This window comes from Danio rerio, chromosome 6 (genome assembly GCF_049306965.1).
Source record: "Danio rerio strain Tuebingen ecotype United States chromosome 6, GRCz12tu, whole genome shotgun sequence".
Taxonomy (NCBI): domain Eukaryota; kingdom Metazoa; phylum Chordata; class Actinopteri; order Cypriniformes; family Danionidae; genus Danio; species Danio rerio.
In genome coordinates, this window is record NC_133181.1 from 54,293,035 (window position 1) to 54,305,443 (window position 12,409).

General features: G+C 38.4%; 1 protein-coding gene across 6 annotated transcripts in view; it reads right to left on the reverse strand.

The window, feature by feature from the left end:
• chd6 (chromodomain helicase DNA binding protein 6) overlaps positions 1 to 12,409 on the reverse strand; it is a 90,313-nt gene that overhangs the window by 67,995 nt on the left and 9,909 nt on the right. The window lies entirely within an intron of this gene.

The following is a 12,409-nucleotide window of genomic DNA, read 5'->3' on the forward strand; positions in this document are numbered from 1 at the left end:
CAGGTCCAATATACATCTCTGCCATCTACAGTAACCATGTGCTTTCCAACATGCACCATTCATCTGCTGGTGATCTTCCTTCATATAACTTTGTCATGTTTGGTGTCATTTGGTGAGGTTTATTTATTAACTAATTTCGAGAGGGGCGAGGCAGTGGCGCAGTAGGTAGTGCTGTCGCCACACAGCAAGAAGGTCGCTGGTTCGAACCTCGGCTCAGTTGGCGTTTCTGTGTGGAGTTTGCATGTTCTCCCTGCCTTCGCGTGGGTTTCCTCCGGGTGCTCCGGTTTCCCCCACAGTCAAAAGACATGCGGTACAGATGAATTGGGTAGGCTAAATTGACCGTAGTGTATGAGTGTGGGTGTGAATGTGAGTGTGGATGTTTCCCAGAGATGGGTTGCGGCTGGAAGGGCATCCGCTGTGTAAAAACGTGCTGGATAAGTTGGCGGTTAATTCCGCTCTGGTGACCCCAGATTAATAAAGGGAATAAGCCGACAAGAAAATGAATGAATAAATAATTTCAAGAGGATCACATGCTTATGATTTATCACAGCCGGTCTCGTATTAGCTAATCATTATCTTCCAATCATATGAGCACCAAGCTACTTTAACTAACCACAGTTTTCAGTCAACTTTATTTTCGTTTGGAAGAATCCCCCCTTCCTACCCAATTCCCCTCCTTTACCATAGATTGGGCGGCCCAGTGGTTAGCACTGAGAGCCCCACAGCAAGAACACTGCCGGCCCTGGTACCGCCAGGCGTTTCTGTGAGGAGTTTGTATATTCTCCCCCTGTCCGCATGGGTTTTCCCCGGGTTCTCCAGTTTCCTCTCACCATCCAAAGATATACATCATGCATAACAATCAAGCACTTGTCTAGCCCCTTTTCTCACATGTTCCCTTAGCTACCACAGCCAGGGAGTTCTGAGATCCACCGAGCTCAAACTCCCCTCTCGCTATGCGAACAGGAGGAAGCCCCGGGCTCGAGGATCCTTTGATAGATCATCAGCTAATAGTGAATTCTTGAAACAGTTTATGATTTAAGCGTTGTAGTGATGAAATCAAAAGTGATTTATTTCAATATACTATCTATTTACTATTGTTGAGTCATGGCCTGAGGAGAGCGTGTTAATGTACTTCTCCCCAACTTTATCTCCGCAACTTTGCTTTCATGTTTAGCTGGTTCTGGGGTAGGTTTTCACTCATGTTTAACAATGCTTTACTCGTGGTATAAGTAGGAATGGTAACTGTTGATCGAGGAGAACGACTTTTATGGCTTTTATACGATTAAGACAATACTCTGATTAAGATTCTACCATATAAACAGCGTTTTTTGATTACTCTAATACGACTAAAGTCATAATTGAATTAAACAGAAATGGAATTAAGACGTGGAGTATTGCTATTTCAGTCGCATTATTGAAGTGCTGTACAGACATGTAAACACCTTAATCTAACTATTACCGTCATGTAGGACTTTTCACTGCACTGCAACAGTATAGTACATACTGTACACACAGAGCTGTTTGACACTATTCTCTGCACCTACCAAGTCAGTAAAGGGCCATATCATTAAATACGGACGTTTTTTTCTTTCTATTCGATGTGTGTTTATTAAACAACACTCTTCCACCAGTCCTCACTTCATACTAAAATGCAATACCTCAGTTTGTCCAGTGACAAGAACGAAATGTTGCTGAATGAAAGTGAAAGTGCTGAACTGCAGTTTAAGTCAAAAAATAAAAAATGAAACACCCGGAATTACATGAAACTCCAAAGGAAACACTGGATAGCATGGTGGCATAATGATGTTTATCGAATTATGTGCTATAACATGTAAAACGGGATCATTAAAGGAACATTCAAAAAGCAACTCTTGTAAACACCTTAAATCTATTACTGTCTTATTCAGATTGAGGCAAATAAATCGATTACTGATGTCCATGTAAATGTAGTCAGTGTAAAGACATTTAAAAGAAAAGAAATGAGTGTAAACTAATATCTTAACAGGATAATCACCACACATTAACTTTAAAAAAATGAAAAAAAAATTTTTACTGCACTGAAATGTTCTCACTAAGCAGTCACTTTTACCACTAAGTGATTTGTCCAAAGAATGTAAAAACATGGGAACTGTTAAAAATACAATACACTGTCTAGATAGGTACATGGTAGAACAGGAAGGGAAATAAGAAACTTCCAATTCAACAAAATTCAATCAATTGCTTATGGAAAAGATGGGACCAAGATAATTCCATACCCATCCATAATTCATGTATTAATTTTCCTTGGGCTTCCCCTTATTTGTCAGAAGTCATCACAGCGCAATGAATCATTAACTGTTCCAGCATATGTTTTACACAGCGGATGCCCTTTCAGCCCCAACCCACTCTTGGGAAACACCTACACAGTCTCACATTCACATACACACTACTGCCAATTCAGTTCATCCTATTCACCTATAGCACATGTCTTTAGACTGTGGGGGAAACCGAGCACCCAGAAGAAACCCATACATAATATATATTATAATTTATTAGCAACTTTGTGAAGTGCAACTTGTGTTGAATTCAAACAACACAGTAGTTTAAACACTTGCTTTTCCTATTCACTCCAAGTTATAAACACAAACTTAAATACACAACTAACGGTTCAGGGTTTGCAAGATTATCTAAAAATCATCAAGCTTTGTCTTTGGAATACAAATCTATATTCGTTTATATTTGCAGAAGCTTTTAGATCAAATGATCATGAGAAACGTTGATTAATTTTAAGTCAATTCTGCATTTTAAATTTGCATAGACTCGAACGGTGATCGCAACAGTGGTAAGATTAATGGGAAAAGGCAGAACTATTAGACTCGGTTGTAAAGCCCCCTTTGACTTGTTAACCACTTTTTATAAACCTGCAGTGATTTCAGATTGGTCAGACTCAAAAAACATTTTATTTTTTCAAGCTGGTGTGAATCCCTGCTGGTCCTTCAGAAAGGCCTGACAATGAAGCACTCAGGGTGCTTAAGAAGTGCCCTTTGAATCACTTGCCTCGGAGTAATAAATAAACTGTAATAAATTGACGTTGACACCATCAAAGTTATAATCAAAATGCAGATTTCCATGAGAGACATGAAATTATGTTAAATATTAGAGTGCAAATGTGTTTCTCTCCTAAGTTTTACTGTCTTATGCTACATCAACAATGTACTGGTGACCCCGACGTGATTCTCTCATAAATTCAGATGGTGACAAGGGGGCTTTTTACACCTCGTCACTAAATGTGTTTTTTCTGACCAGCTAGCTATCTGATTGTGAAAAAGACAGGTGTAAATGCCCTCTTAAACACATTTGAGACTGATATAAATCCAGTCATTTAAACAATTTCAGTAGTTGGTCTGGGACGCAATCCAGACAAAACTGGACAGGTCTACTTGCATCTGTTGTTGAAACCATATTTAGAAATTTTACTCCTCCCAAACTCAAAAATATATATATAAATAAATAAACACGTGAGAGCATGTTATAGTCTGTATTACATAGCATGCTTTTACACTTGGTCCGAATGCCTGGTACAAACCCAAGTTTGATAGTCCCCCCTCGGCTGGTTTGTGTTCACATTGTCTTTTTACCTTCTGAACCCCCGGTACGCTTGCGTCATCAAGCTGCTGTTGTGAGTACAGTTGTTGCAAGGTGACGGCCATGAAAGCAAATCGCCAAAATGGAGACGTACGCATATCACGGTTGTTCTGCTTTTACTGAATCTTTTGGTTTTGTTACCAAAACCAAAATACAGAAAGCCACCTGTTTTTATCTGCCGCAAAAAATATTAGTCGTAATAATAGTTGTTTTTGGTAGAGACAAGCAGACATTATTACTGTTTGCACGGAGTCAGTCCTGCTTGTCGCCAAAGTATATGATCACAAACAAACACACATGAATGAACGTTATGAAAACTAAAGTTTGTTGTGCAGTCGGCGGTTCACTTACGTTATTTGGTACGATTGCATTCATATCAGAAGTAAACCATACCACGGTTCAAATGAACAGTACCCCAGACCACCACTATCAGGCAGATTTTGGTACAGTTCACAATTGCGCACCCGAGTTCAGAAGACAACGTTCACACTAGCTAAACGTACCGTACTCTGACGTCAAACAAGCTCAGGTGCGGACCAAAAGTGCTAGCTTGAAAACACCCTCAGTCAGATATAACAGCACTAACGCAACATATAATGCCACAGATGACAGTGTGTTTGTTTGATTAATTTAATTATTTTTAATTAATTTAATTTTTGGCTGTTCATTATCTGTTAAATGATCAAATCAGAATATTACATTCATATCAAATATCAGGATTACAAACAGAAATGCATCATGCACCAGAAGTAACCAATCTATGTGTGTCCAGTTTTTTATCAGGTTACTCACTTTACCTCAATAAACTCCCCACTGGAAGGGTTTCAGGGCAAGTACGATGGATACAACTCGAGCCACTACTGAACTTTTATTGCGTACACATACACAATGTTCATCCACAAAGTAGACAGTACTGACGTTACACTTGTCTGTCAAACTTCGACGTCCTTCCTTGTTTAATTACAGTTGTTAGTAGCTAGTAACTAGTAGCTGGCAGCTAGCTAGGTTACAAACCGGCAAGCGTACCAGACCCGAACAATAACTGACTCAGAGAGAATGAAAATGAAACTTGCGTCTTAATTTATACACAGACACAACCTATCGGCTAGAAACGGTAATACACATCTCCATAATTTATCAGAACTATGATATTTATGAAAATACAACATAAATGTGCCTGCTTTTAAACTTACAATTCAAATATACATACATATATTTGTTCTTCAAATACTCTGAAACATAATAACATCTATCTCTAAAAATAAACATATAAACAATAGTGACACATACTGGAAAGTCCTACAATGTGAATGCAGAGGAAGAAAAAGCATTTCCAAAGACAAACTAAATAGTTTTTGGTAAATAATGTAATCTCTTTACAGTTTTGAATGATGTCTTCCACTTATCTGCACAATTAAAAAGATATATAGCTTATGTTTTTGTAAAAAAAAAAAAAAAGAATATTAATTAAATAAAATGCAATATATCTGACAGTTCACTCAACGCAACCTAGTTAAATCAGCATATAGCATAATATTTGGTCATCAGAGTCATTATTGTTTTACCAAGACAAAAATGTACAAATATTTACACATAAGATTAATATGGCCAAATGTAAATGGAAGAGTTTCACAAAATGCATGAAGTGACCAGATGCAAATAGGCCTAAATTCAAAGCAACGAACACAATCAAACACTGGATTTAACTGACAATGTCACAGGTTTATCCCGTCTAAGTTAACTGCTTCACTGCTATACTGACTACACACAGCCATTCTTCACTTCAAGAGATCCTGACGCCAAGTCTAGATCCACTGCGTCTGACAGCAGACCAAAAGCCTCCCTGATCCGCTGACAATCCGACAGCTACACAGAAGTGTCCTCGGGTGGTTTTCCCACATAAAGGTAAAAAAACACAGTACATTTCTTGAAACCAGGAATGGCTTACAACAAAACACCAAGTCTAACGCTGACATTTATTTAGTGATGCAGCCATCGTGATCAAGAGGGACGCACGAGAGACAGATGGATTTTGAGTGATGCTGACATTGATTTATGTTCAGTTTAACTGGTGCTTGATCACAATGCTGGCTGGGATTTATTCACAAGTCATAAATGTCACAACTGATTCTTTGCGCTAATTACTTCAGTCTCAAAAGTATGGAAACAGAGAGACAGACACAGTGGAAAACATTGTAAAATCTGTAACACTTTACAATATGGGACAATTGGTTAATGTTAGCTATAATTTTATTAACATGTACAAACAATGAACAACTCCTGTACAGCATTTTACTACATTTATTAATGCATTATTAAAATCCAATCAGTGTGCTTGTTAATATTAGTTACTGCACCCTGAATTAACATAAACTAACAATGAACTACTGTATTTCATTAAAGAGCCCCTATTATGGGTTTGTTTATTACCATCCATGCAGTGTGTAACACAGCTAAGTGAATGGAAACATCCAGCTGAGGTTTAAACCTGAAGGTGCATAGTGCACCGTGTATCAGGGCTCAAAATTGCGACCGTTTTGGTAGCATATCTGCCTGAAATTTATCTATACGACTTCAAAATATGTTTGGGAGCATTTATGCGAGTGCATATAATTGATGTCCTGCGACCAGTTTTCACAGTAAAGTGTTCACAACATGCGCAGAATTAGGAGGCATTCACGGATTAAGCATCTTTGCACCTAAAAACACCAAACACAGCGCTCAGGAATGGTTTAAAACAGTTGACATATCAACTTGCTGCAGCAAACAAAGCCTGCAATGCTTGCCCCGCCTTCAAGCTCTTCTTATTGGCCCACTGCACTAGAAAAGAACGCAAATGGATTGGATAATATCAGCTGTCAACCACTCAGTTCTGATAACAGGGAGCTGCGAAAATGTAAAGGTCTGGATCACAGAGAATGAAAATAACACTGGCAGATTTAGTTTTAGAAACCACCTAGTCACAAATAATGACAGATCTGATTTAATGATCATGTAATGAATGTCAATTCAGAATTTACACTTTTCGAAGAGTGGATAAAAGACTTCCAGTGTTTAAAGTCCGCTGTAAAAATGACTAAAGCATTCACCGTAAAACAGTGTTTGCCACTGAATCTACACATTTTAAGCACGAGATGTTCTAACACTGTTTAATCATCACAAGGCTGTCAATCATGTGATACTGCGTTTACCATCGCTAAAGAGCATGCATACACTGAGATGAAACTAATATTGCAGCTCATGAAAAGACCATTACTGCTATTAAGATGACGTATGCAAATAATAAGTTATATGTCAATATCATCTGTGCAGTATCAGAGGCCACCCGCGAGAACAGCACAGTTATTATTGTCAATTCAGTTAATCTCATTCACGTCGAGCAGTGCGTGCAGGGCCGGTGAGCGCATGCAGATTTTTGTTTATTTGTTAGTTGTGATTAGAGTGTTAATATATAATAGAATCTGTTGATATAAAACATGTAGTAACAGTGCTCATCTTTTGTGGTGGGTGCGACAAAATTTTGTCTGGTGCGCCTAAATTATTGAAGTTAGGAGCACCGGTGCTACCAAGAAAAAAAGGTTCATTTCGAGCCCTGTGTTTAAAACTAGAGTCAAATGAATGATTAGTCCTTTGTTTGGATCTTTTGCCCGCACACGTCGACATTGATATGGGGATATTGGCAAATATGAAGTGCCAGATCCGGTAAAACGTGAACGCGCCTTTCCCTTCAGACACTAGCAGAGTGCGAGGGATCATGTGATTGATCATGACTTGACTACTATCACTGAGAGATGCCAGGCATGCGGCTGTGGGGAATAAAGGGTTAAAGTTAATTTTCACAACAACACAACAGTATAGCCAACGGTGTGCTGTGTTTGTTCCTGTCATTTTTCTGATGACAGGAATTCACCGGATGTTTGTTATTAAAGGAAGGATCAGCGAAGACTACTAATTTATGGCACTTTGTCAGCAACTGTTACACAGTTTATATGGACCAGTTTCTTCTTGCTTCAGATCCTATAAGTGTTTCTCTTTCCTACACAACGTGAAGTGTGATTAAAATGGACGCCTCGTGTTCTGAAATTTGCAAAATATGTATTTAAAAGTGTGTTGTAATCACTCTGCGTGGCTTGTAATGACGTATCTGTTATAGATCAGTGCTTGTAACGTATATCTCAGGTCAAATCTATATGGGCTATTAACATATTTCGTCCAAAACTACGTTGAAAATGCGATGTGTGCTTCTTCCTTTACCGATTTAAAATACCCCCCACCCCTCTCCTCCCTTTTTTAAAATACCCCCCTGACCCTCACTCCCACCCATCTTCATTTTGTGAACCGGTCACTTCCGTTTTCATTTTCACACATATACTCTGTGCTTAGAGTACTTTACAACCGTGCTGGGCGTTTCTCTCCGTCTCATGCTGAACACAGTCGACCAATCACAACAGACTGGGCCATCAGACCAATCAGCGCAGATTAGCCTTACAAAAGAAAGGGTTTGGGAACAAATTAATTGCTGAACGAATTATATCGAAGTTGTGGAGATAATTAGGTTAAAATAAATGCATATTATAAAACAATGAAAGTGTTTTTTGACCTTGCATGGATATCAGCCTGTTGCTGGAGACCCCCAAAACCAAAATATGACCTTTTATAATGCATAATAGGGGCTCCTTAATTAAAGTTTACGAAATACTTTAATAAATGTATTGTTTATCGTTTATGCTAGTAAATACATTGTGTCCCGTAATGTAAAGCATCTAACCAACCTCCTGTCTCGCTACAATCCAACCCGCTCTTTAAAATCTCAAAACTCAGGGCTTCTGGTAGTACCTAGAATAGCGAGTCGAGTAAAGGTGGTCAAGCCTTCTCATTTATGGCTCCTAAACTCTGGAATCGTCTTTCTGATAATGTCCGAGGCTCAGACACACTCTCACAGTTCAAAACTAGCTTAAAGTCCTATCTTTTAGTAAAGCATACACTCAATGCATCACATAGCAGCAGCTACGCTAGTTATACTCTTTATTCTCTATTTCCACCTAAGGATACTCATCCCGAGGCCCCCAGAGATTATGCAGTGCCACTGATGCAATACAAGTCCAGTGAAGAGATCATCCCAAGGTTTCAACAATCCCGGACCAGTCCGTATTCTGAGCAGCTGCTGTGGTGGTCATGGAGGAGTAGACAGCATGCGTTTGATTCCTGTGAGACTCCAGGGACTGATGAGTCTTTGCTACTGCAGCTCTGCAAGGCGTTTGGCCATAGGAGAAATGGTGGTGCCCAACTGAGCCTGGTTTCTCTCAAGGTTTTTTATCCTTCACTTTCGCCAATTGGTGAAGTTTTTTCCTCGCTGCTGTCGCCACTGGCGTGCATGGTTCGGGACTTGTAAAGCAGCACAACGATGGATTTGCTCTTCAGTGTTTGGACTCTCAGCAGTGAATTTCAAAGCACACTGAACTGGACTAATCTAAGCTAAACTAAACTTAAACTCTGTAAACTGAACGGATACTTTTAATTCACTATAATCTTCTATGTGAAGCTGCTTTGTCACAATCTACATTGTAAAAGCACTATAGAAATAAAGATGAATTGAATTGATATCTAATCTATCAATAAAAAAAATAAATAAACATTTAAAATACTGTATTGTAAATTATTTGTAATTTCTTACAAAGGGAACTTTACACTAACGAAAATTTATCACACAAATACTGATATCCCACTGCGAGGCATTGGAATCTACAAACGGATGCATACTGCAGTGATGTTCAACTTTAGACTTGTTTTCCCCTGACGTTTGAAAGCACAGCCAATGATTACTAGACAATTAGCATGATTAGGTGGGAGTTGCTAGCCTGAAAATCAAAACAAGCTAAGAGAGAGATTGCCTCGAGTCCTACAGCACAATGTCAAAAGTATATCACACAAACTGCACTGTAATAATCTTCCTATACAATAATATGTCTGAAAATATCTTTACAAATACTTAAATTGCATTATAAAGGAAACTGCTAGGAAATTTCATCGATTCCTAATGAAACTCTAACAAAGGAAACTGACAAGTTAAATCGATGAATATCATCATCTCAACATCCTCATCTAAAACAGAGTTGCCCCAAAGTAGGGCCTGAGGGCCAAAGTTGGTCCATGGTAACCTTTAGTTTGGCCCACCATCCCATTTGAAAAGAGTGAGAGAACGATGGGGAGCTGGTTGGGGTGAATGCCTCTGACAGAGATCAATATTTTAAATGTAATGGAACCTTTAGTTTCTTTTTAGTTTAGTTCTTTGGTTTAATTAAGGAGCTACAAAATAATTGAATGTTTCAATCCAATGTTGTAAAAGAATCAGACTTTTAAAATGTAAATACTGTCTGTTGACAAACAGAGGACAATGCACAGGACATTGTAAGCAAATCAAGGCAAAGGCAGGAGCAGCTAAACTAGTAGACTCAGCATTGACCTTCATTTTGTTATAATGGGATAAATGGCATTGTTTATGTTTTTACTATGATAAGTTCATTATAAAATGTTTAAAACGATACTGCATGATTAATAAATATGTTTTAAAAAGCAACATTTTCTAGTTATTTTTAAATATTGGGAAATAAATTAGGAAATTACCAATGGTAAAAATTTCTGTTTGGTATATTTTACTTCGGCCCACAGCTCTCAATCTAGTTTGGTTTCTGGCCCTTTATAAGAAAAAGTTTGAGTACCAAGTGTGAATGGAGGTGATTTTTCAGATGGAGAGTGCTATTGTTAATCATTTATTAATTTTTCCAGAGATTTCAAAACACAAAATTCTACATATTGCTTGCATGTTTAAGACGGTGTGCTTTTTAAATTAGTTTAACACATTTTACTATATTTAAATAATTTTATCTTATTTAAGTTACATAAAAAAACTTCGGAATTGTAAATGTGTTTTATTTTGTGAAATTTAAAGTTATCAAAAAATCATTTTTACACATTTTACAGGACACAGAACAATATTTAAACAACACTAACAGTAGTTTAGTTAATTTTATTATTTAATTTATTAATTTTAATAATAACAGAATGACAATATAATATCATCACAATGCAAGTACACTCTTCCATCATCTTTGGTTCTTAGGAATGTTTCATCTAATTATAGTGATTTGAACAATTTAATAATTAGCCATTGGAATCAGAATGTGAGAACACATATCCTAAATAAATAATAATAAATATTAACAAAAAAGTGCAATTTAAAAAGTAACAGAGGCTGTGATATCTGCTACCAGATCTATTTTCAGCTGTCAGGCAACCACATTAAAATATACTATAATAATATATAGTAAATACTATAGTGTTTTTAACCAAACTGACATTGACACCTCATATAGAGATAGAGATGTTGCACAATCAGCTAAAACATTGCTAGAATTGGTTTTATGTATAGGCGATATATATTGCATAACCAAAAATGATTGAGGTCAGGTCCATGTGTTGTGCATTAAGTCCATATATTGATTATTGTGACAGACAATAATTTATGATATGTCATGGTTTCCGCTACATTCATTCTTCAATGGCAGGGCACCATGACAAAATTCATCCCACCACGACTACAATACAACTTCTCATTCAAACATTCAGTCATGTTTTTTTTTTCTTTTTTTAATCAGGTGATAATCGCACCAAAATGTATTAAAAGGTAAGTAAATTATAACAGCGCGAACTTTTCTGTAACTGCAGTAATGCTGCGCGTCATTTGTTTAACCCTTTAAGGTTATGTGTTGACTGACTGACAGGTGCGGGATGCTTGAGGCCAGCAAACACGACGTATAGCCATTTCACTTTACTTCAGGAAGCATTAATGCCGCTCTGTCGGTCTATTAGAGAAATTCATAAATTATCAACCCAGGCTCATTCTGAAAATGTAGCCCCGCGGAAATTTCTGGAGACAGTGCAGTTTTTGTCTTCGCGAATCTGCGAGAGGCCGCTGTGGGCACTTTTCCGTGTCTCGAATGCCTCTCGTGCCTGCGCTGTTCTCGCGTAAAAAGCCCCCAGAGGCCGCTGTCAAGCGACCGTCTGTCCGACTGACAGAATGACTGAACGATTGACTGGGCGGCCGGCCAATTGGCCGACCCGGCCACCCTCCTCCTCCTCCTTCCTCCTTAAACCCAAACGACAATTTACAAAAGTTGTCCAGAAAAAGAAAAGCCTTCGTCCGATTTTGACCGTGTTTTCGGATTTCACCGCATTCTCGCCCCGTCACAAACTCGATCACTTTATTTTTTGGATTCTGTTTTTTATCTTACCTGATTTCTTGAACTGATCTAACCCGGACTCGAACCCGGTCGTCACCGCGGCCGGCTCCTCCTCCTTCGGGCCTCTGCTCCGCCGACGTAACATGATGAGCTAACCGGACAAACTGGTAAGGTGAGCCATCAGCCGGCGAGCACGAAGAGGAGCGGCGTCATACCGCCCCGTAGCGTTCGCTTGTAAAAACTAAATGCAGCTATACATACCTCCGGCCATGTAAATCGCGGTCTCCAGAAACCTATGTTTTCAGAATAAGCTTGGGTTGTAAATATTCCTAGTAAATCTAATAAATGTTGGAGACATACTCGTTACGTAAACGTACAAAATCGCACTTAAGCAGCGTTTATTTGAGAGCGCACAAGAAGATCTGCGCTTGAGCAACGTATATTTGCGGGGGCGTGAAAGAAGTTTTGTGCACGAGCAGAGGAAATCGGCAGTTGGGCACGCAAGCAAAGAGATTCACATGCTCGTATTACATTAATGCGATCTC